Here is a 22,489-nt window from a genome sequence, read left to right as displayed (position 1 = left end):
AAAAAAAAAAAAAAAAAAGAAAATGTTCCTTGGACATGACTACCCTCTGCTGCCATTAGAGGGACTTGGGATCCTGTTGTTGTATGAAAACCATTAGTTGTAAGTATTTTCAATATGATAATTTTCAATATAACAGCACAGAAAATATTAAATCAACTCATGTACTCGCCTTTCTTTTCACATTCAGACAAACTTGAATATGAAATGTGAATCAGTTTTTAATGTTCCACAGTATGTTATTATTTTCATACCCTTCCTTTGGCTGTTGCACCTTCTTCAGTAAAATCAATAGTGGAAATAGCATTATTGACACGTACATAAACACAACCAGACCTAGAAAAATGGACAAGAGAGTATCAGCCGCTTAACATTGTTCATCTCCGTCTTCTCCCTCACTGTCATCGTCACAACAAAAGATGTCTCGAAACAGGAAGACTGGCTTGGGGGTTGCCAGAGTCTGGATCTCAGTCCCGTTTTTCTCCATCTTCTTCTCTAATTTTTCTTTAAGCAACGGTAGACTAGTCTCATGAAGGTAGTCTGTAATCTCTAAAGAAAAGAAACTGAATCTTGAGATGATCTGACAAAGCCTCTTCCCAAGGTCAAAGGACAGACGGCACAGATGATAACAATGCATTGTTACTGGCACTACTGTGTGCAAGACCTGGCTCTAACTGCTTTATTCATAGTCACTCATTCAATCCTCTCAAAAATGCTATGAGGTAGGCACTATTGTTCACCCGTGTTTCAAATGAGGCATAAAGACATGAAGCTCATCCAAAGTCATAGAGTCAGGAGGGCGAAGCCAGGATTCAAACCCAGGAAGTGCTGTCCGCTGAAAGCAAGGAGCATTTTGTCACACACTGCAGGGTGCAGTGTTACCCAAACCAGTGGTCCCCAAACAATGATGCTGGGCAGGCCACTGGCGACTCATCTGTGAGCTTGTTAGAGAAAAATCTAGCCTCTGGACCCAGACTAGAGACTAGGATCGACTGGGTCTGGGATGAGACCCAGGTATATATCTTTTTTCCCAAGTTCCCCACCTGACTCTGATAGTCCAGGTTTGGGAATTACATATGTAAACCACCTACAAATGGCTGCAGAGAAGAAACTGTACCTCCAGTTTTTTTGTGGATCAGTGTGTGTGCAGGCATGTGGTGTGAGCATGTGTGCTGTGCAATCCAGAAGCACTCGCAGCTCCTCACCCAGTGCTTGCTAAACGCCCGGCGGCCTGGTGACCACACTTCTCAAGCTCATTATCTCATTTAGTACTTTTGAAAGTCCTGTCAGGTAGGGGTTATAATTTGCCAATTTTTTACCATTTTCCATTTGAAGAATCTGAGGTTCCCAAAAGTCACTACCCAAGGTCACACTACCAGCGTGTGTCCCCATATGCTGCGTTTTTAACTATTCAGATATCGAAAATACTGACCTGGAAAAGTCTTCTTCTGCCAAAACGGAACACAGGAAGCTTTCAGCTTATAAAATTTACTTTGGACATAAGATGGAGGAACACCCCTTTAGAAAGTAAAAGGTGTCAAAAAGTTAGTGGCAGTTTAAAAATTAATCATTTCAGTCCTGTGTACTAAGTGCATTGATTGAGGGGTGGTCTACAGACCTAAGCAGCTTTCTTAATCCTCATGTCTACACATGTGAGAAAAATAAGACACGTATGAAAAGCTATTGTTCATCTGGTTAAACACACACACACAAAAGGAAGAAAAACAGAAGTACAACAACACGGATTCTGTCTAAACTAGAATAATCTAAACTACCAGTTGAGAAGACAAGGTGTAACACTAGCTCACAGGGGCTGATGCTAACAATTGTCTTCAGCCCCACCCTGAGGGCTCTCCGCAGAGCAACATATAACCCTCATGACCACTCTGTGTGGGGCCTCCTATGCTTATCCCTCGTTTTGGAGATGGGGAACCCAAGAGAAGATGCCCAAGATCTTACAGTGAATAGGGGGGAAGGGCTGGGACTTCAATTGGGTCCACTCCAAATTCTACTTTTTTCTTTCTTTTTTTTTGATATCAGTGTTTTTTAATGGAAGTATAGTTAATTTATAATGTGTTAGTTTCAAGGGTACAGCAGAAAGATTCAGTTGTACATATATATATATATATATATATATATATATATATATATATATATATATATATATATATATATATATATAATATTTTCAGATTATTTTCCATTATAAATTATTACAAGATATTGAGTATAGTTCCCTGTGCTATACAGTAGGTCCTTATTGTTTATGTATTTTACATACTGTAGTGTGTATATGTTAATCCAAGCCTCCAAAGTTATCCCCCTACCTCCCGCCCGCTAACCCTTTGGTAACCATAAGTCTGTTCTCTATGTCTGTGAGTCTATTTGTGTTTTGTAAGTAAGTTCATTTGTATCAGTTTTTTTAAAGATTCCACATATAATTGATATCCTATGCTATTTGTCTTTCTCTGTGTGGCTTATTTCACTTAGTATGATCATCTCTAGGTCCATCTGTGTTGCTGCCAATGGCAACATTTCACAAATCCTACACTCTTAACCACTACCTTCAGGCTAACTATATATTTGTCACAATGCAAAAGCAGGGGTCTGGATTTTTTACTTTACAAAGCTAAATAAAGTGGATGCTTACGATATTCTGGTGAGTCAAATCCACTTTTCATTTACAATAAGTAGGACAGAAACAACCACATCTTAAATATTTTTTTAAAGTGAAAATCACTAACTTCACCTCCTGGGCACTCATTTCCTAAGCCACAAAAGCGTGGCATATTTGTTTCAGTAATTAATTAATCTAGTTTTTATATGATTAGTGGGAATAACTGGATCTGCTAGGTATGTGGAAGTACAAGATGGCTGGGCTCTCTCTGCCTCTTCATGGCAGCAGCTGCCCGCCGCGTGTGCATGGCATGACACACACTGTCTCCTTGCTGTCGTCCTCATCACGGTGCTGTTACAATGCTGCACAGATGAGGAAACCGTGACGCAGAGGCAAGTGAGGGAATGACCTGCACAAGGCTGGCTAAATTATGAGCAGAGTCCCAGGACTTGACGCCCGGTCCACCTGACTGCAAAGCCCAAGATCTAGGGCATCTATGCCTTCCCTCTTCACACAGCGCCCCACACACAGGTTGTTCTGCAGATCAAAGCTCAGGCTTCAAGAAGTAACAATAACTGACCTGGACATTTTCAAACGAAGTAGGTGTTACATCTCATTAGGTGGAGATGCTTTCTTTAAAATCCTGCCTAAACAATTCACAAGGGAGGCTTAACGAACCTGAAGAGATCAAACTTCTAATTTAATTATTTTCACTGTTTTAATTCGTTATTAAAACTTTGAGGATGTACTATTTCCAATGGTATTTGACTGGATGCCATGATGTCTGTTTTACAGCTTTGAGATTTCTAAACCTTAACCAGAACAATCAATATTTAAGTATATAATTCTACTTAAAATCATTAAAAACCCATTTTAATTTAAGAAATGTGATCTGTGGCAAGGTCACAAGATACACAAACATTTATTGGAAATGTCAGATTTTTCAAAAGGGGTTTGATATTACAAAGGGAGGGACCTGTCGACATGAATACTTCTTAGGATGGGAGTTGGTGGGGTACACAGCAGGACAGCCTTCCTTCAAAGCCCCTAACACCCTCCCCTCTCAGGGACCCACACCCAAGAGCTGGTGCCCCACCCCTGAGACGAGCTAGAAGAGGAAAGGGTTTGGAACCATGGGCATGTGTCTGTGACTCCCAACAGGGCCTGCCACGAAAAGATTCCAATTCTCCAAGTTAAAAAAAAAGGACTGGGGCCTCCCTGGTGGCGCAGTGGTTGAGAGTTCGCCTGCCGATGCAGGGGTTACGGGTTCGTGCCCCGGTCTGGGAGGATCCCATATGCCGCGGAGCGGCTGGGCCCGTGAGCCATGGCCGCTGGGCCTGCGCGTCCGGAGCCTGTGCTCCACAACGGGAGAGGCCACAACAGTGAGAGGCCCGCATACCGCAAAAAGAAAAAAAAAAAAAAAAAAAAAAAAAAGGACTGATTGTTCTTTGTCCATAATCCCAAGGTGTAAATAACTAACCAGCAGAACCAGTTTACACCCTTCCTAATGGATCAGTGACAACCTCACGCCAGCAGCCACGTTTCTGAAAGGCAGCCAGGTTGTGGCAGACCTGTTCCCCTCAGCACCCTTCCCGAACTAATGGCCAGACAGTCCCTCAACATCCCCAACTCCCAAAGCCCACCAACCCCTGAGCCCTGTGATGCTCAACAGTTTGCATTGCTTAGAGGGACTGTGCTTTGCCAGCCAGCTCTCTGTTGCTTGGCCAGCAGTGAACTCAGGTCTTCAGAGTGATGGCCTCTCCTCCAGTGGCAGGAACTGATTGAAAATGCAAGGACCATAGCAATGAAGACAGACAGTGACAACCGATGAAATCTCACTCCTCGGAGGAGAAATGCAAAGGAACAGCACACTGAAACCACTGAGGCAAATCCGAAGAGGAACAGGAGCTTGATGTGGTCTCAAAATATCTCCCCGTGGCCGTTTCTTTTCACCAAGAGAAAAACTTACTTTTCTACAGTGGGGCAGTGTGGCAGAGGCCGCCAGAGCCAGGGGATCAAAATCAGAACCACATGCCTCATGATGGGATGTGACCTGGTGACACAAACACAGCCTCCCCCGTGAATGATTCCCGTGTAAAATACAAAACCCGAATCTAACAGTGAAGAAGCGTCTGACAAACTCCCCAGCTGAGGCAAGTTCTCCACAATGACTAGCCTGTATTTTCCCATAATTTCAACATCGTAGAAGACAAAGGCATTAACAGATACACACTACTGTATATAGAGTAGATAAACAACAAGGACCTAGTGTATAGCACAGGGGACTATATTCAATATCTTGTAATAACCTATAACGGAGGGACTTCCCTGGTGGTGCAGTGGCTAAGAATCTGCCTGCCACTGCAGGGGACATGGGTTCGAGCCCTGGTCCAGGAAGATCCCACATGCCGCAGAGCAACTAAGCCTGTGCGCCACAACTACTGAGCCTGTGCTCTAGAGCCCACGAGCCACAACTACTGAGCCCACGCGCCTAGAACCCGTGCTCCTCAACAAGAGAAGCCACCGTAATGAAATGCCCACGAGCCACAATGAAGAGTAGCCCCTGCTCTCCCCAACTAGAGAAAGCCCACGCGCAGCAATGAAGACCCATCACAGCCAAAATTAAATAAATAAGATAATAAATATATTTTAAAAAATCTATAACAGAAATCATTTTGCTGTACACCTGAAACATTGTAAATCAACTATACTCCAATAATTTAAAAAAAAGAAAAGAAAAGGCAGAACAACTCTGCTGTTTAGAAGACTCTAAGGAGACAGATCCTGGACTGGATCTTAAATCAGGGGGAAAGTGTTATAAAGGACAGGACTGGGACGCTGGGTGAAATTTGCATGGGGGCTGTGTTTTAGACAATAGTAGTGCATCAGTGTCAGGTGCCCTCAGTACGATCACTGTGCTGATGCAGAATAACAGCCTTGCTGAGGACATGGCGTCCACCACTAACACTGAAACGGTTAAGGGAAAGAATTCTATTCCCTTGTAGAAGGGAGCGGGAAAGGGAGGGATGATAAAGTCAATGTGGCAAATGGTAAAAGGCTAATTATGGGCAAAGGGACCATGGGTTCTTCATCCCAGTCATAGCTGGTGTGCTCCATGAAGCTTTTAAGAGACTCTGCACACATTTCATTCACTCTTCTCAGGTGTCTTGGGGTGGAGGTGGTGGTTGGAGCGGAGGGAGGACTGGTCTGATTTACCTGGTCTGGTACGTAGACAGGGTGTTCCCAATACATATATACACAAATACAATTTATAGATGAGTTCCATAAGCAGCAGGAATTTCAGTCCTGTTCTTCAAATCTGAGAGGCATTTATTAGAACTCCTCTCTGATTTTTTCATTAGATTAATATTAAACAAATGGCCTTACCCTATGGTGCTAGCAAGATCTTCCCAGTCTATTTCATTAACATCTTCCACATTTATTTCATTCAACCTATGAGAAAAAATAAAAATTAAGTTTTCAAGCCAAAAATCAACAGGATCCACATCTTCATGGGCTCACAGAATATTAAGAGCTGGAAGGCCTCAGCGTCTTCACCCCTGCTCCAGCTCCCCTGTTACACAGGCCCAGTGTCACTGGCATGCTAACCCAAGGTCAGCCCAAGGTCTTGGGGTGAGCTACAGACCAAAAAATCACCCTTCCTCCTCCTGAGCCCTTTGCATCTCCCAACAAGCCTAGTAAAAAACACAACTTCACAAGGATCTATATTAAATATGCTGTGATAAACCATAATAGAAAAGAATGAAATATGAAAAAGAATATATATATGTATAACTGAGTCACTTTGCTGTATAGCAAAGGTTAAACACAACATTGTAAATCATCTATACTTCAATTAAAAAAAAACACAGGGACTTCCCTGGTGGCAGAGTGGTTAAGACTCCACACTCCCAATGCAGGGCGCACGGGTTCGATCCCTGGTCAGGGAACTAGATCCCACATGTATGCCACAACTAAGAGTCTGAATGCCACAACTAATGAACCTGCCTGCTGCAACTAAGACACGACACAACCAAATAAATAAATACAATATTAAAACCAACCAACCAAACAAAAACACAACTTCACCATTCAATGTAGACACACAAGAGTAGTATACATGTGTACTCAGCACTTACTAAGTGACAAACACTGGGTTAAGACCTTGATACCCAGTAATCCATTTACCCTCAACACCACCTGATGAAGCTAGGGGATTATGTCCTTTCCACAGGCCAGGAATCAGGGTTGAGAGCTCGGGTCATTGGCTCAAGGTTTCATGACTCATAGGTGGTACCCACATTGGAACCCAGGCCTGCCTGACGTGAGATGCCCTCCTTGGCTCTGCTAGTCTCTGCTGTCTCTGGTAGAGGAGAAAAACCCCAGCCAGGCCAGCGTGGAGAACGAGGAAGCCCACCAATGAAGGAGAAGCAGGCTTCCTGACAGAGCGCAAGAATAATGAAGCTGGACAGGGCGGCCAGAATCCAAAGGTTTCTTCTGCTCTTTGCTGTTCCTCATTGGACATGAGGCCAGGTCCACTAGACTCGCAGTCTTTGTAAAACAGTTCTGTGTCTCCCTGTCGATCAGGGGAGGGAGGACTCTGCACGGACCAGGAACTCAAAGACAAAACTAAAGACCAAGCAGCAGTGACGCCAACTAATGCATGCTAGAGAGCAGTAGGGCTCGGCCTGAAGTATTTACCTCCCTTTTCCAATGGACAGAAGTAAGCAATGTCTATGTGAAAGCCTTAAAGACTCAAAGAGCTATGTTTATTGAGTGCATGCTACGTTTTGCATGCATTATTTCATTTCTTCGGCCAATAACACTAAGAGGCAGGTACTGTTATTATCATCCTCATTTAAGATGAACAAACCAAGAACTAGAAAGGCAGGAAACACATCCAAGGTCATGCACATAGAAAGTGCTGGAACAGGAATATGAACCGTGGTAATCTTACTGCAGATTCTGCTGTTTAACAATTACTCTTTGGCTAGAGAGGAAAACGGGTAAACTATCGTCACTTTCTATTTCTGTACCTTTCAATGAGGTTGATCTTGGCCTGTAGGGCATTAAGTCCCCGGTATACGTCCCGACCATTTGTCCTCTTCTTGGTTAGAATTTCCGTCCTACATTGAAAGAAAGAAAAACAGTTTATTTTCGGGGTAAAGTTTCCATTAAAATGTCCTTTGTTTTCCTCATTTAAATTGTCCTTATTCAGAACCACTTTATAACTTTTGCAACTCATCACAGCTAAGATTTACCACCATCAATAATATACCTTTTTAAAAGTTTTTTTAAAGTGGGAGAGGGTAAATAAAGAGATAGAAAGTTGATGGTTATTGAAAATGAGTGATGGATACAAGGAGTTCTAAGTTGGTGTGTGTTACACAATTTCCATAATAAACAGTATAATAAAAGGGAGGAAAAAAAAAGAATAAGCCTGCTTGCAGGTGCTAAAGGATGCTGTGTAGAATCAATTTATTTTTGCTTGTTTATCAAACAGAGAGATATTGCTCTTATTACCATTATAGCTGCTGAAACACCAAACTACACAGATTTACTAAAGTGATCAATGACTCCATGATTCCTCTAAGGCCCCAAGTTCAAGGCTGAGGGAAAGGGTTCCCTGAAGTTCCTAATGAGAAAAGCAGCCCAATTAAAAATATTTAAAAAGTGCTTCTCTTGAAGAGTGAAATCTGTCACAATCTGATGGACAGATCATGAGCTGTGACATTTACTTTCTTGAGCAGGGAGGTACATGAGGCACACACAGAGAAACTGAGAGTTTTTACTAATAGCCGCCCATGTTCACTGGTTTGAAATGTACCCGCTGATGCCATTTCAATGTTTCATGAAGTAAACCTATGCTCAGCATTCAAGTTTCCTACTTTTTTCTTCAAATTAAAAAAGAACCCTTGCATGTTATTTAATTATGCTGATTCTGAAGCACGGCTCCCCTTCATCATTTCCTTTTTAAGACACTGACATATCATCTTCCAACCGAGGCTTTATAACCCACTCCTTTTTTAAAAGTAATTAATTAATTAATCAATTATTTTTGGCTGTGTTGGGTCTTCATTGCTGAACGTGGGCTTTCTTTAGTTGTGGCGAGCAGGGGCTACTCTTCAGTGCGGTGCATGGGCTTCTCATTGCAGTGGCCTCTCTTGTCGCAGAGCACGGGCTCTAGGCAGGTGGGCTTCAGTAGTTATGGCTCACAGGCTCTAGAGTGCAGGCTCAGTAGTTGTGGCACACGGGCTTAGTTGCTCCACGGCATGTGGGACCTTACCAGGCCAGGGATCGAACCCGTGTCCCCTCCATTGGCAGGAGGATTCTTAACCACTGCACCACCAGGGAAGCCCCCACTCCTTTTTTTTTTTTTTTTTTTTTTTTCGGTACGCAGGCCTCTCACTGTTGTGGCCTCTCCCGTTGCAGAGCACAGGTTCTGGATGCACAGGCTCAGCAGCCATGGCTCACAGGCCTAGCCGCTCCGCGGCATGTGGGATCTTCCTGGACCAGGGCACGAACCCATGTCCCCTGCATCGGCAGGCAAACTCTCAACCACTGCACCACCAGAGAAGTCCCCACTCCTTTTTTTAAGCCTAAGATATAGGGGTAGAAAGGGCTCTGGTTCCTCCATATTACACACTTCCCCCCCAAAACATTATCTGTCCTTATTTCCTGAGGGTAGTCTTCTAGTAAGATAAATATTCTACAGCAGAACTGTAAGGTATATAAACAATACTCAGTATAATCTAGCAGTATGCTTTTAACGTACAACATGCCCACTCTGGATTTCATTCTTCTTTAATGGTCAAGATGACAGAGCCCCCTTTATGCAGGATGATGGAGCCCCGTTTATACAGGAGACCTGGTTCGTGGGCTGTAGAACCACTGCTTCAAGCTGTCATGTTGCAGCTGAAAGTTAGCTCGGAATCCCTCCAGGGCTGGGAAAAGCTACGTTGGGCAAAGAACATGCAGCAACATCTGGACCGAAACTACTTCTTCATGATGGATGTACCTAAAGATGTTCTAGGATGAAAGAGTATGACTGCCCTGCTTTGGATGAAGACAGAGGAACTGCTGAATTAGAAAGCACAAGTAAAAAGGTGGAGGTATTACTGATCACTACACTTGTGATTTCCCTCCTAAATATCCAGACGTTAATTTTGTATTTCTTTCATGCTATAAATAGGTAACAATCTTGTTTTATGAAGAAAGGGACAGAGTGAAGAAATCAGAAGTCAATATTCAATATTAAAAAGATTCAAGTTCTGTTTACAAAACAGAGACAGACGCACAGATACAGAAAACAAACTTATGGTTACCAAAGGGGAAAGGGGGCAGGAATAAATTTGAAATTGCAGATTAGCAGATACAAACTACTATATATAAAATAGATAAACAACAAGGTCCTACTGTACAGCACAGGAAACTGTATTCACTATCTTGTAATAAGTTACATTGGAAAAGAATCAAAAAATAATAATATATATGCACAACTGAATCACTTAGTACACCAGAAACTAACACAACATTGTAAATCAACTCTACTTCAATTAAATAAATAAATAAATAGAATAAAAATGTCCAAGTTCTTTATGAAGAAGCCACACAATGAATCAGGGGTGGTTAAATGCTAACTTAAATCAGCTTTCGATATTGAAGTGGTTGGAGCAGCGGATTAGAGAGGATCATTCTTCACCTACTGTAAGGCTTTCCACGTGGTAGTTACAGATATTCTTAGTAACCTCAGCAGTCCACCCCTCTCCGGAAGTTGCTGAGAGAGGGGCAGGGAATGCTTCTTGTTGAAATTTATGTAAGAAGCCTCAAACTTACCACTTACTTTGACACTGCATCCAATTCCTGGTTTCCACTTTTGCCTCCACTTCTACCCAGGATATGCCTTTGTACAGTTTTTCCCAAACAACTGACAGGCGACCTTCAGGATTCTCTTGGAGTTTAGAATCCATCTCGTTTAGCTCCTGGGGAGACATTTCCTTTAGAATCACTTCTTCAACAGCCTTGATTAGTTTCTGGGTGTCCGTCTTGCTCCAAGCACCATGATTTCTTTCTGTTGACATAAAAGGATGGTCTTGAAGTTGCTCATCTATTTGCTTTCAAACACAATATTAACAACAAAATGATGATGAGGAGTATCTGTCATTTGACATCTCTCCAAACCCACAGAAGCTACAACACCAAGAGTGAACCCTAATGTGGACTGTGGACTCTGGGGGGTTAAGATGTGTCAAGGTAGCTTCACGGATTGTAACAAATGGACCACTCTGATGCGGGGTGTTGAGAATGGGGGTGTGCCGTGCATGTGTAGGGCAGGAGATAAGTAGGAAGTCTTTGTACCTTCCTCTCACTTTACCTGTGAACCCAAAACTGCTCTAGAAAAATAGTCTTTTTTTCCCTTAATTTATTTATTTTCTTTATTTTTTTGGCTGTGTTGGGTCTTAGTTGCGGCACATGAGATCTTTGTTGAAGCATGTGGGATCTTTTGTTGCAGTGCAGGCTCTTTGTTATGGTGCACGGACTTCTCTCTAGTTGTGGCGTGTGAATTTTCTCCCTCTAGTTGTGGTGCATGGCCCCTGTAGTTTGTGGCATATGGGCTACAGGGTGCGTGAGCTCAGCAGCTGTGGAACACGGGCTTAGCTGCCCCGCGGTATGTGGGATCTTAGTTCCCCGACCAGCGTCCCCTGCATCTGAAGGAGGATTCTTTACCACTGGACCACCAGGGAAGTCCCAAAATAAAGCCTTTATAAACAAAAAGGTAAATCAGACACTTTTCAGAAGACAATGGGCAACATCTCAATTACACAAACATAAAACTATCAGTTATGCACTTCCCTGGTGGTGCAGTGGTTAAGAATCCGCCTGCCAGTTCAGGGGACACAGGTTCGAGCCCTGGTCCAGGAGGTTCCCACATGCCGGGGAGCAACTAAGCCCACGCACCGCAACTATTAAATCTGTGCTCTAGAGTCCGCGTGTCAGAACTACTGAGCCCTTATGCCACAACTACTGAAGCCTGCGCACCTAGAGCCCGTGCTCTGCAACAAGAGAAGCCACGGCAATGAGAAGTCCGTACACCACAACAAAGAGTAACTCCCGCTCGCCACAACTAGAACAAGCTCACGCGCAGCAATGAAGCCCCAACGCAGCCAAACAAAACAAAACAAAACCAAAAAAACTATCAGTTACATGCAAATCAAAATGAAACTACGAAAGTGGCCATAGATTCCTTTTAAGGACCAATCACACTCACACACACATACACACACACACACACACATACACAACCAACTGCAAAGAAAAAAAATCCTTTCTTAATGCAATCTTTTTTTATCTTCGAGAAAGATGTTCTTCCTGTTTCTAACAGTAATACCTACTGCAAGAAATTGTGAGGTTCCCAAACATTTAGTGGAAAGAGAATAACCAAACGACTTTCATGTTATATAAATAACTCTCCCCAAGAGTTTCTGGAGTGAAATTAACAGCTACAATGGCGTCACCACAGTACTTGATGAAGGCACCTGTGAATTTCTTTTTTCTTTCTTTTTTTTACATATTGCACTCATTAAGCTATTTTTTTTAATTAAAAAAAATATTTGGCTGTGTTCGGCCTTAGCTGTAGCACGTAGGACCTTCGTTGTGGCACACAGGTTTCTCTCTAGATGCAGAGTGTGGGCTTAGTTACTCTGCAGCATGTGGGATCCTAGTTCCCTGACCAGGGATCAAACTCATGCACTCTGAAGTGGAAAAGTGGATTCTTAACCACTGCACCACCAGGGAAGTCCCAGCACCTGTAAATTCCTAAAGCCAGTCCTTGGTGCAGGGCATCAAAAGCTTCTATGATTCGCTCTTCTTGTCTACATGCTCACAGTCATGCTAAGGAAGAGGCCGCAAGCTGGAAGGCTACAGATATCTTCGATCTGGCCTACAGAATGTTATTGTTACTATTTCCCCAATAACAATTTGGATGAATATTTAAAAATCAAGAGAATCCCAAGAGGGTTTTCCCTGGTAGGGCAGTGGTTAAGAATCCGCCTGCCAACGCAGGGGACACGGGCTCAACCCCTGGTCTGGGAAGATCCCACACGCCATGGAGCAACTAAGCCCATGCACCACAACTACTGAGCCTGCGCTCTAGAGCCCACGAGCCACAACTACTGAGCCCATGTGCCACATCTACTGAGCTTGCGCTCTAGAGTCTGTGCAACACAACTACTGAAGCCAGCGCGCCTAGAGCCCATGCTCCACAGCAAGAGAAGCCACCACACTGAGAAGCCCGCACACTGCAATAAAGAGTAGCCCCTGCTCACCACAACTAGAGAAAGCCTGCTCACAGCAACGAAGACCCAACACAGCCATAAATAAATAAATAAATAAATAAATAAATTTTAAAAAAGAGAGTCCCAAGAAAAAAAAGATCTTGATTTCACACACACGTGCAAATCCAGATGTTTGCTTTACTTCTTGGAAACTGGCAGAATTGGCTGTGCTGAGTCTTCGCGTGGCACCGGTGGCCAGAGTTGGTGGCACAAAAGGCGTGGTCTCCACCACCTCAGAGTTTACCACGTGCGGACATGCAGACGCCTTGCTGGGACCCGCTGCACGGCTCTGCCTGCAGGGCCGGAGCATGTGAGCCTCTGGGCTGAAGCTAACACCCACTAAGGACTGTCTTCTGAAAGCAACTGGGGACTTTTTAAGGTGAAGAATATAACCAAGGAAGCTTTTTATGAAAGAAGAGAACAGACAAGAGACGACTGACACTGGCTTTGGGAAACGTCCCTGACTAACAGGCCCTCCCTTTGATGGTTTCCCTGGTCACCTGGGGGAAAGGACCTTGGTGGCCCAGGTTCTCCTGCCCACCGGCTGAGTGGGTTTCAGTTTACCTGGCAGTTGGAGTCACACTGAAAGCTACTGACATAACGTGCTGCAGAAATCAGTCTGGTGAATAAAGGCTGCATCAATATGCATGAAGAAATAAATGAATCAGTAAGAGAATGGCTGAAAGAGTGATGACTCTCTCAGAAGACAGGCCTGCAGTGATGCCTGGGCCCTGGGCCACTGTGGGCTGATTTGTTCACCAAAGTGGGCTCTAGAGACCACGACTTACAACTGCTGATCTGGGAGAACTTCAGGGCCACAGAGAGGCTACTTCCAGACATCATCTCGCCAATCTTTCTCCAGTCGTTTCCATGGAGGGACTGGTATATCTTTAGCTTCTCGGTATCTCCTTTGCTATACCTTAGAGGAAGGGAAAACAGATCACAGCTAAGCGTTAACCACAAGCTTAAAACCACTATTCTCACTGCAGCACGCTGCGACGCTGGGAGAAGCCGTATAGGGCGGGCTGTCAGGAAACCTGCTCAGCGCAGTCCTACCAAGGTCCTGAGCCCAGATACTTCCTGTCTCGGCATCACAACCATGAGCACCCTGTAAGTCAGTCACCGCAGTCCCTGGCTCACTTACACAGAGGCCAGGGCAAATAATCTGATCATGCTATTCCCCAGCCAAATCCATAAAGGCTTCACACAATAAAACCCAAACTTCTGACTGTGCCTGCAAAGCTCGGTGCTCCCTAAGTTCAACCCTATTGGCCTTATCGGCCTTTCTCACCTCGAAGCCTCTGGACCTGGGGTGGGAATGGCCTCCCTCCACCGCTGGAAAGCTCCTGCAAGCTCTTCAGAAGCAGCTTAAATGGTGCATCTTCAGAGAGGGCTTCCCTGACCACCTGGTTGGAGGTGTCCTGCTGTCCTCTCCCACAGGACACTCTGCTGCTCTCTCACTGCCCCCGTCACCACTGGCAACTGTACGCTCGTGGCTTCCCTGGTTTATCTGACCCTTCGTCTAGGCCACCACTGGCCAATGGAAATATGAGCCACAGATGTCATTTAGAATTTTCTAGTGGTCAGGTGAAAATTAATTTTATTAATTTTTTAAAAGATAATTTATTGGCTCAGGCAATTGAAAAGTCCAGATACAAGTGGGCCCTAGGGTGAGTTTAATGCAGGAGCTCAGTCAAATCACCAAGGACCACTTTCCACCATTCCACTCTGCCTTCCATGTGTTTGGGGGTTTTATTTAGCGGCAGCATGCGGCATGTGGGATCTTAGTTCCCCAACCAAGGATCAAACCCACACCCCCTGCAGTGGAAGCACGGAGTCTTAACCACTGGACAACCAAGGAAGTCCCTAATTTTATTTAGTTTTAATGAATTAATATCATATCTTGTTTAACTCAATTTACTAAAAATGCGGCCATTTCAACATGTAATCTGAACCTAAAAGTATGAATGAGATACTTTACACTCTCTTCTCCACACCAAGCCTTCTAAGTCCATTGTATACTTCACTCTTCAGCGCATCTCAGCTTGGACTAACCACAGTTCAAGTGCTCCATGGCCACATGAGGCTGGTGGTCACATGGATGGACAGCACAGCTCTGGAGGGGAAGTCCTCGGAGGGTGGGGACCCTGTCAGTTTTCTACACTTTGGAACCCGGTAATGCTTGACAGACAACAGGTGCTCAATAAAGATGAGACAGGGACTTCCCTGGTGGCGCGGTGGTTAAGAACCTGCCTGCAAATGCAGGGGACATGGGTTCGATCCCTGGTCTGGGAAAACCCCACATGCTGTGGAGCAACTAAGCCTGTGCGCCACAACTACTGAGCCTGAGAGCCACAACTACTGAAGCCCGTGCGCCTAGAGCCCATGCTCCACAACAAGAGAAGCCACCGCCATGACAAGCCCACAAACTGCAACGAAGAGGAGGCCCTGCTCGCCACCACCAGAAAAAGCCCGTGCGCAACAACAAAGACCGAACACAGACAAAAATAAAAGATGTGACAGATGCCTTAGCACAAATCGGTCACAGTTTAAGGAAGTTAAGAGGCAGCAATCCCACATAAAAGCAAATACATTAAAAGAAAAGAACTAAAGTGCACTATAATATATGCAGATTTTGAGATTAAACATCTTAAATGTTTAAGGGGAAAAAAGCCATCATTATGACATTTTATAATTCCTTTTTGGTGGGAAGGAAGAGGGGTCAGAAGTGGTAGTTTATGTTATTACTAATGCAACACAAAAGCAGCCCTAATAAAATACTAACCATTTCTAATGAGGATGATCCACAACTACCGGGGGACAGTAAGATCCTAGCATTCTCAGAAATGGATCTAAAATGCAGAGCATGGTGAACAGAGATGCGAAATCCTTCACCATTAAGAATCAAGCTTTTTAGCAGTTTCCTTTATAAGGCAAGCAGGGTCTTCCTGAGATTTAAAACAAGACTTAAAAGTACCCTTGAAGCAACAAAAAAGAGGACATGAGAGAAAAACAGAGTGTACGAAAATGAGGAAACAGGTGTACTGACCTCCATGGCCCCTTGGAGCCTTACAATTCTTTGATTTTTGACTTTCTATGGTTTTTTCACTTAAGAGTTCCTTAAGTTGGAAACATACTTTAAGGGTAAATGGTCAGCACAACACAAGTAATATGGTACCAGTGAATGAACTTTATTATCAGAATGACAGACCTTCATTATTTGAAAAATGCCATTTCCCACAGTGATGTAACAGGTAGAAAAACAGGTTACCTCATTCATTTACCAAAAGCATCATTTTGGTCCCACTTAAAATGTCACCCTTAGTGAATTTCCTTAAAGTACATGGCGGGGGCTTGGGAAAAAGAGAGGGCAGGTTTCAGTCTGTGTGGAGGCGCCTTTCCTCTACTTCCGGTTTATTTCTTTTGGTAAAAATTTTTAAAAAGAAGCCGAGGTCATATCAATGTTACGTTCTGATAGTACCTATGTCCTGATTCAAGATCACGGCGCTCAGTAGGACCAACTGGCCGTGACAGATTCACTCCATCTGCCTCCTGGAAGTGAGATCAGTAGTTGAGCCCTAGGTGGCTGTCTGGGCCCTCAAGGGTAGGAGCTGATGCTTTCTCCCTCATCCCTTTGTCCTTAAGCAGAGTGCTTACCCACCACTGACGCTCAGTCTACATTTGATTTATTTGGAATGTTGGAAACAGAACATAATTGGGTATTTTATTTAGGAAAAAAGGGAGGACAGAAAGGCTACCGCCACATGAAGCTCTGCACTGATGTTACCGAATCACACTTAAATGACCTCACACAAGTGCTCATCCCCACCTTCAAATATTTGCTGAAAACCCAAAGCACTGGGCTCAGTGCTGAAGGGCACACATCACACTGAGAAGGAACGTCTGGGTTCGCAAGGAGCTTACAACATAGGAGACTGCCGAGAAAACTGCACGGGTGACGCTAAGAGGCAGCGCATGGAGAATGCTACAATTGACAGCATAAAGTAAAAGCCAGGGATTTAGAAAGGGGAAGATGACAGAAGATTTATTCAAGAGGTGGAAACTGAAAGGGACTTTGGAGACATACACCTGACGGCACATCTGGTTTCACACACGAAACTCTTCACGATTTTGTTGTGTACGTTTTGATTTACAGTATCAGCAAAGACTAGAGAAATGTTCTGCTCAAGTTTTTTCTTACCTGCCTTTGTAATTGTTGACATCAAACATCTTCTTTGCTCGACAGTATATGAGTTTCCAGGGCCAGGCAATGCCCTTACCTAAAGTCGGAAGAGAGGTGGTCAGAGGGACAACCGGAGCGTGGCATGAAACACAGTCGCAATTATAAAAGAAACCCAGAAGGGCCCCTTTTTACAGCACACGCTATCCTAGACCCCAGGTGGAGGGTGCGGTTTCCTATGTCCTGCAGAAAGCCGTCTTGGGGAGCAGATATACAAAATCCCCAGTTTCCTTGGCCATCTCTGGAAACTAGATGCTTAGTATGTCGGGGCTCTAGCTTCTGTTCTGCTAAATTCATGGAAAAGACCCTTATTAGGCAAAGAGCTTTTACCGTAATCTGGAGGTGGAGGACACACTCCAGCAGCTCCCCATAAGATAAACAAAAAAACTTTGCAATTGAATAAGCTTCTTCCTGCTTTGCCACTCTAAAGATGAAAGGATCCCCCAGCAGGGGCTCACTGTTCTCTTTTCCTTTGTGCATTTCACCTAAGAAATTATCCTCTTTAAATTCAAGAGAGATTTTTTTTCCAGTCCAAACCTACATTGCTTCGTGACCTTCTAACTTCCCCAGGATACCTCCAAGAGGAGGGTTCCAGCTCAAAGCGCAAAAATGGCTCTACTTAAAAAAACGTCTGAGACTCTGGTGTATACCAGAGTACTTTGTGCAGTGTATGCAAAAAATACACAATAGAGGTCAAGAAGAGAAACCAAAACCGTAATTGTTACCAAGTAGGAAAGCTGGAAGCTGATCATCTAATTTGTTAGAAAATCTGTAAAAGCACTATCCTTGGGAGACGTGAACACATTCCAAATCCCTGAACGTATAGGCTGGCAATAAAAATACTATTAACGTAGCAGCGGCTAACATGCACTGCATGTACTGGACGGGCCAGGCATTGTGTTCAATACTCACCATGGTTATCTGTGCAAGGCTGGAAGGCTGCAGATGGTCAAAGAGGCCACAGTTCTAAACTTACCAACGTGCAATCTAAACGAGTATTTTCTTTTTAAGTCGGTGATTAGAGATTTCTCCTCTGGGTATCTGTCTGTGTACAGCAGCTTGTCTGCATTCTCGATTCCTGTCAGAGACAGAAATTCTCGCACATTTTTCCCTAACTGCTTATTTTCCTTCACGGAAAACTTGCCAAGTTTAATAGCAACACCTAGGATTTGGGGAAGGAGAAAAAGGTACACAACTGTCAACAATGAATGAAAGCGAACCACCATTTTGTCTTTAGCAATCACAACAGCACCCGTCAGCTCCTCCCCACCTATCGGGGAGCAGCCCCTGCTTGTGCCCTAGACATTTGCTCTCCTGCAGAGTTCGGCCAAAGCCACACTGTCCTCCCAAAGTCTTCCCTGGCCATCCTACTCCAATGTGACCTTTCTTGTGTCATCAATTCCTTTTTACACAGTTATTTAAGAAATAAATTAACAGTAATAGATATTCATTAAAAATTCAAACAGTGTTGAAATAAAAGTTTAAAAGAAGCGCCCCCCCACTTCACTATCCTGTGCCCCTCCTCCCCCCAAGGCAGTGCTGGGAACTGGGTGGCACAAACATGAACATGTATATTCTCTACGAATATATGTTGGGGGGAGGTGGGGACAATGTCACTGCAATTTACGTTCTATTCCTCGTCATAACTCAAAGCACTCAAGTCTCATTATTATTGACTGCATTACACAGTACATTTTCCTAATCTTAAACTTATTTTAAAAATCTTTTATCACTTGCAGTACACAACCTTACATTTGTAGTTCATTCTGAAACCCAATAAGCTTTCTGGGAGGTTCTTGTAACACAGTGAAATCAAGAAGGAGACCAAGCTGGGTGTTGCCTGAAGCCATGCCCACTACAACCAGCTCACCCTCAAATTAATATCCTTGAAATTACACCTCATCAAAGCTGATGATGTTGATATGCGTGTTTTAATTTGATTTCACTTGTGCCCCCCTCCCAGTGTCTCAACCACTTAACCTCCTCCCCCTCTTCTTCCGGGCTTGATCTTCTAGTCTGTGGATCACCCGTTTTTCCTCGCCTCCCCTACAGAGGAGGAAAACTAGTGCACTTCAGTTTGGTAATTTTACAGTGCAGATAATGATTCTGGAAGGAGATAAAGCTGAAAGTAGCTAAGGGATGCTCTTTGTGAATCTATAAATATGAACCACTCACAAAAGAAAGTCAGGGCTAATTACGCATATAGAAAAGTTCAACAAATATTCAAGTCCCACAAGCTTACCCTGGGCTTTAAATTCTTTAAAGCGTCCCAAGTCATCCCGATATATTCACTTAATTGTAGTGGCAGCCCTCTCCTTGATATCAGGGAGGAACTCCTGGAGCTGCCTCACAGTGGAATCCAAATCCACGTCTGAATTATCTGAATCTCTTGAATCTTCAGATAAATATTTCGTTTCAGGATCTTTAGCCAACTCCAAATTGCTTTCTTCTTCATTTGTGGGTTCTAATCTAAGGAGAAAAACTGGATTGATTAACACTGACAGGTCACGTGCCCTAATGGCTTTCAGATTCTTTCCTTACAGTGACTCTCCCTTTGACTACGACAGCATTAAAGCTGGAAGGGATCTTGGAGTTGATTCCGTCTGTGATGTCTGAACTCTTTAATGTAGCTTTACTAACTTGGATACACCTCAGAGGCTGCCTGGAAGATAAACATGTCGCCTTAAGCCCTATTTCCACCAGGCATTGCTTATGTTACTATTTCTCAACTGTATTGTTTCAGATATTGACTTCCTCATAAGCTCAGCCCTCTTCTACACCCATGGATACTCAAGACACCTCCCCCCCACCAATGAGTTGTTTTATAATAATGGTTACTAATTAGTTAAGTCAATATTCAGGGTTTACATCGTTACAATTGCTTCCTTGCAGTTAACAATGGCCACATATTTTCCCCTTGGCAGTATAAAGAAAACATAGTCTTCTATGTATCTATCACTAATTCATTCCCACAGACTTTCTGCCAGATGTGCAAAGGTGTTCTTAGCCAAGGGCATCAGCTAACCACCCAGACAGGAAACTGAAACAAACAAAAACAAAAACAAAACTGTACGCATTTGTCTGAGCAAAGGGTCAACAGCTTTCACAGGTCCACAGCCCCATACAAGTTAAGAACCACAGGCCGAGAACATTCCTGCATCATTATCAGTGATCTAAAAATGTCCCCAAAGAGAGGGCACAGAGGATGATGTGAGTTGGGCCCTCTGCCATTTAACTTCTATGTGAAACTATTTTAAGCCAGGACAATCTAGCAAATGTAAGAATGTCACAGAGTAGAAAAGGGGAGAAAACCTGTCCCAACTCCCAGGAACTGAAATAAAGTGCTTCAAAAAAATTCCTGCATCTATTCATCGGCCAGTATACTTAAATGATAATTATATAAAGAACGATATCTAAGTTTCTTTTATTAGGGAGAACCCTAAGTCAAGTTTTTTTCCTGTTCTGTAGCATTCTAAGTTCTCTGATCCTTTCTCCTCTCTCTGTACATATAGACAAGGTAATTGTGGGGTCTTAAAATTCTTTTTAAACTTATACATAGAATTTCAGGGCTGGAATAATTCTTAGTGAAAACAGACTGTAACTGCCTTATTTTGTACATGAAGAACGCAAGGTACCTGCCAAGTTACTCAGTTAAATGTGCACAACATCCTATCCATTCGATGGTCTATCTCTTTATGATTTCTGCCACTTCCTATGGCCGTGCTGAACAAAGAGGTAACGGGCAGACTTCACACCCAAGACGCACACCATCAGAAGGCTCTACACCCACACGTTACCTCTGCACCTCTTCCGAACAGGCCTGGGGTTTCTCCTCTTGTGGCCTGTGTTTCACACTTTCTTCAATCAAGGTACCAGTACCTTCCACTGAATCAAAGCGTGTGTCCTCAGAGCTCGTCCTGAGCACTGAAAACTCACCAGCAGGTGCCACGGCAGTATCAACAGAAGATCTTCTCTTCCTTTTCTTAGACTTTTTCTTAAGGCCACTGGACTCCTGATTGCCCCCTGCAGTCCCGACCTCACCAATCACTTGAGATCCCTCTGAGTATATGTTCTCAGCGCTCTCAGGCGCAGGCAAGGCCTCGAATTCCTGGTCACTTGGACGCTTCCTCTTTCTTGTCTTAGACTTGCTTTGATCTGCAGACACTGGTAGTTGTGCGATTTCACCTTCTTGGCCCATGGGAGGCTGGGGTTCCTGCTCTTGGGATTCTGATCTGGGCAGGGTGATGCTTGCACCCAGACTCTCCTGGACAGCATCACAGGATGTGACTTTCCTCCGATGTTTTTTTATGCTTTTTCCCCCGAACTTTATCATGCAGTTCTGACTCATTTTCACGTGACTTAGTAACTAAATGTGCTTCAGGCCCTTTTGTTGACTTTTGCCGCTTGCTTACATCAATGTAAATGACATCGACATGCTTTCTAAAATTCTTGGGTGTGTTCACAATGTTTTCTTTTTTTTTTATATTCTGTCTCAATTATCCTTTATTTGTAGTTTACCTTGAATTACTCTGGTAACCTATTGAGGTTTTTTTTTTTTTTTTCCTCCAATTCCCGCTGTCTCGGCGCACGTACGTGTCACCAGCTCTTTTTTTTTTTTTTATTTATGGCTGTGTTGGGTTGGGTCTTCGTTTCTGTGAGAGGGCTTTCTCCAGTTGTGGCAAGTGGGGGCCACTCCTCATCGCGGTGCGCGGGCCTCTCACTATCGCGGCCTCTCCCATTGCGGAGCACAGGCTCCAGATGCGCAGGCTCAGCAATTGCGGCTCACGGGGCCAGCCGCTCCGCGGCATGTGGGATCCTCCCAGACCAGGGCTCGAACCCATGTGTCCGGCATTGGCAGGCGGACGCTCAACCACTGCGCCACCAGGGAAGACCCCACAATGTTTTCTTTATCCACCAGGATGTACACAATACCTGTTTCCTTATAGACTCCCAAAGCACCTTTTCTTCTCTTTTTATTCTTTTTCGGTATAGAAGTGGTCTTTTCAGGCTCATCACACATTTCTGATTGTTTCAAAGCAGAAGAAACAAGATGCTGGGCATCCTTTCTCTTTTTTTTTTTACCCTTAGTTATGTCAGCCGGTTCCTTTGCCAGGGAGGAGTCTCTGAATCTTTCATGGGGATGCCTCCCATGTCTCTCCTTATGTACAGAATGCTTGATCTTTTTCTAGACGAAAACTGGAGTGTGGGTTTCCAATCTGCTTGATCCTCCTTCCATTTTACTCCTATAGGGAAACAGAACCACATGGTTTCTTTTTGCAGAGCATTTTAAACATTAGCCTC

At 43.9% G+C, this 22,489-nt stretch overlaps 1 pseudogene across 1 annotated transcript; it reads right to left on the bottom strand.

The window, feature by feature from the left end:
* Positions 1 to 231: 231 nt before the first annotated feature.
* LOC308609635 (transcription termination factor 1-like) lies at positions 232 to 22,257 on the bottom strand (annotated as a pseudogene). Its single transcript has 10 exons — positions 20,986 to 22,257; positions 19,431 to 19,657; positions 18,165 to 18,350; positions 17,150 to 17,228; positions 13,737 to 13,867; positions 10,451 to 10,685; positions 7,651 to 7,740; positions 6,002 to 6,067; positions 1,430 to 1,515; positions 232 to 546 (listed from the first exon to the last, which is right to left on the bottom strand). The product of its transcript is annotated as a transcription termination factor 1-like (transcript).
* Between the last annotated feature and the right edge of the window lie 232 nt (positions 22,258 to 22,489).

This window comes from Mesoplodon bidens (genome assembly GCF_964165515.1).
Source record: "Mesoplodon bidens genome assembly, chromosome: Y".
Taxonomy (NCBI): Eukaryota; Metazoa; Chordata; class Mammalia; order Artiodactyla; family Ziphiidae; genus Mesoplodon; species Mesoplodon bidens.
This window is presented reverse-complemented; position numbering and strand designations above follow the sequence as displayed.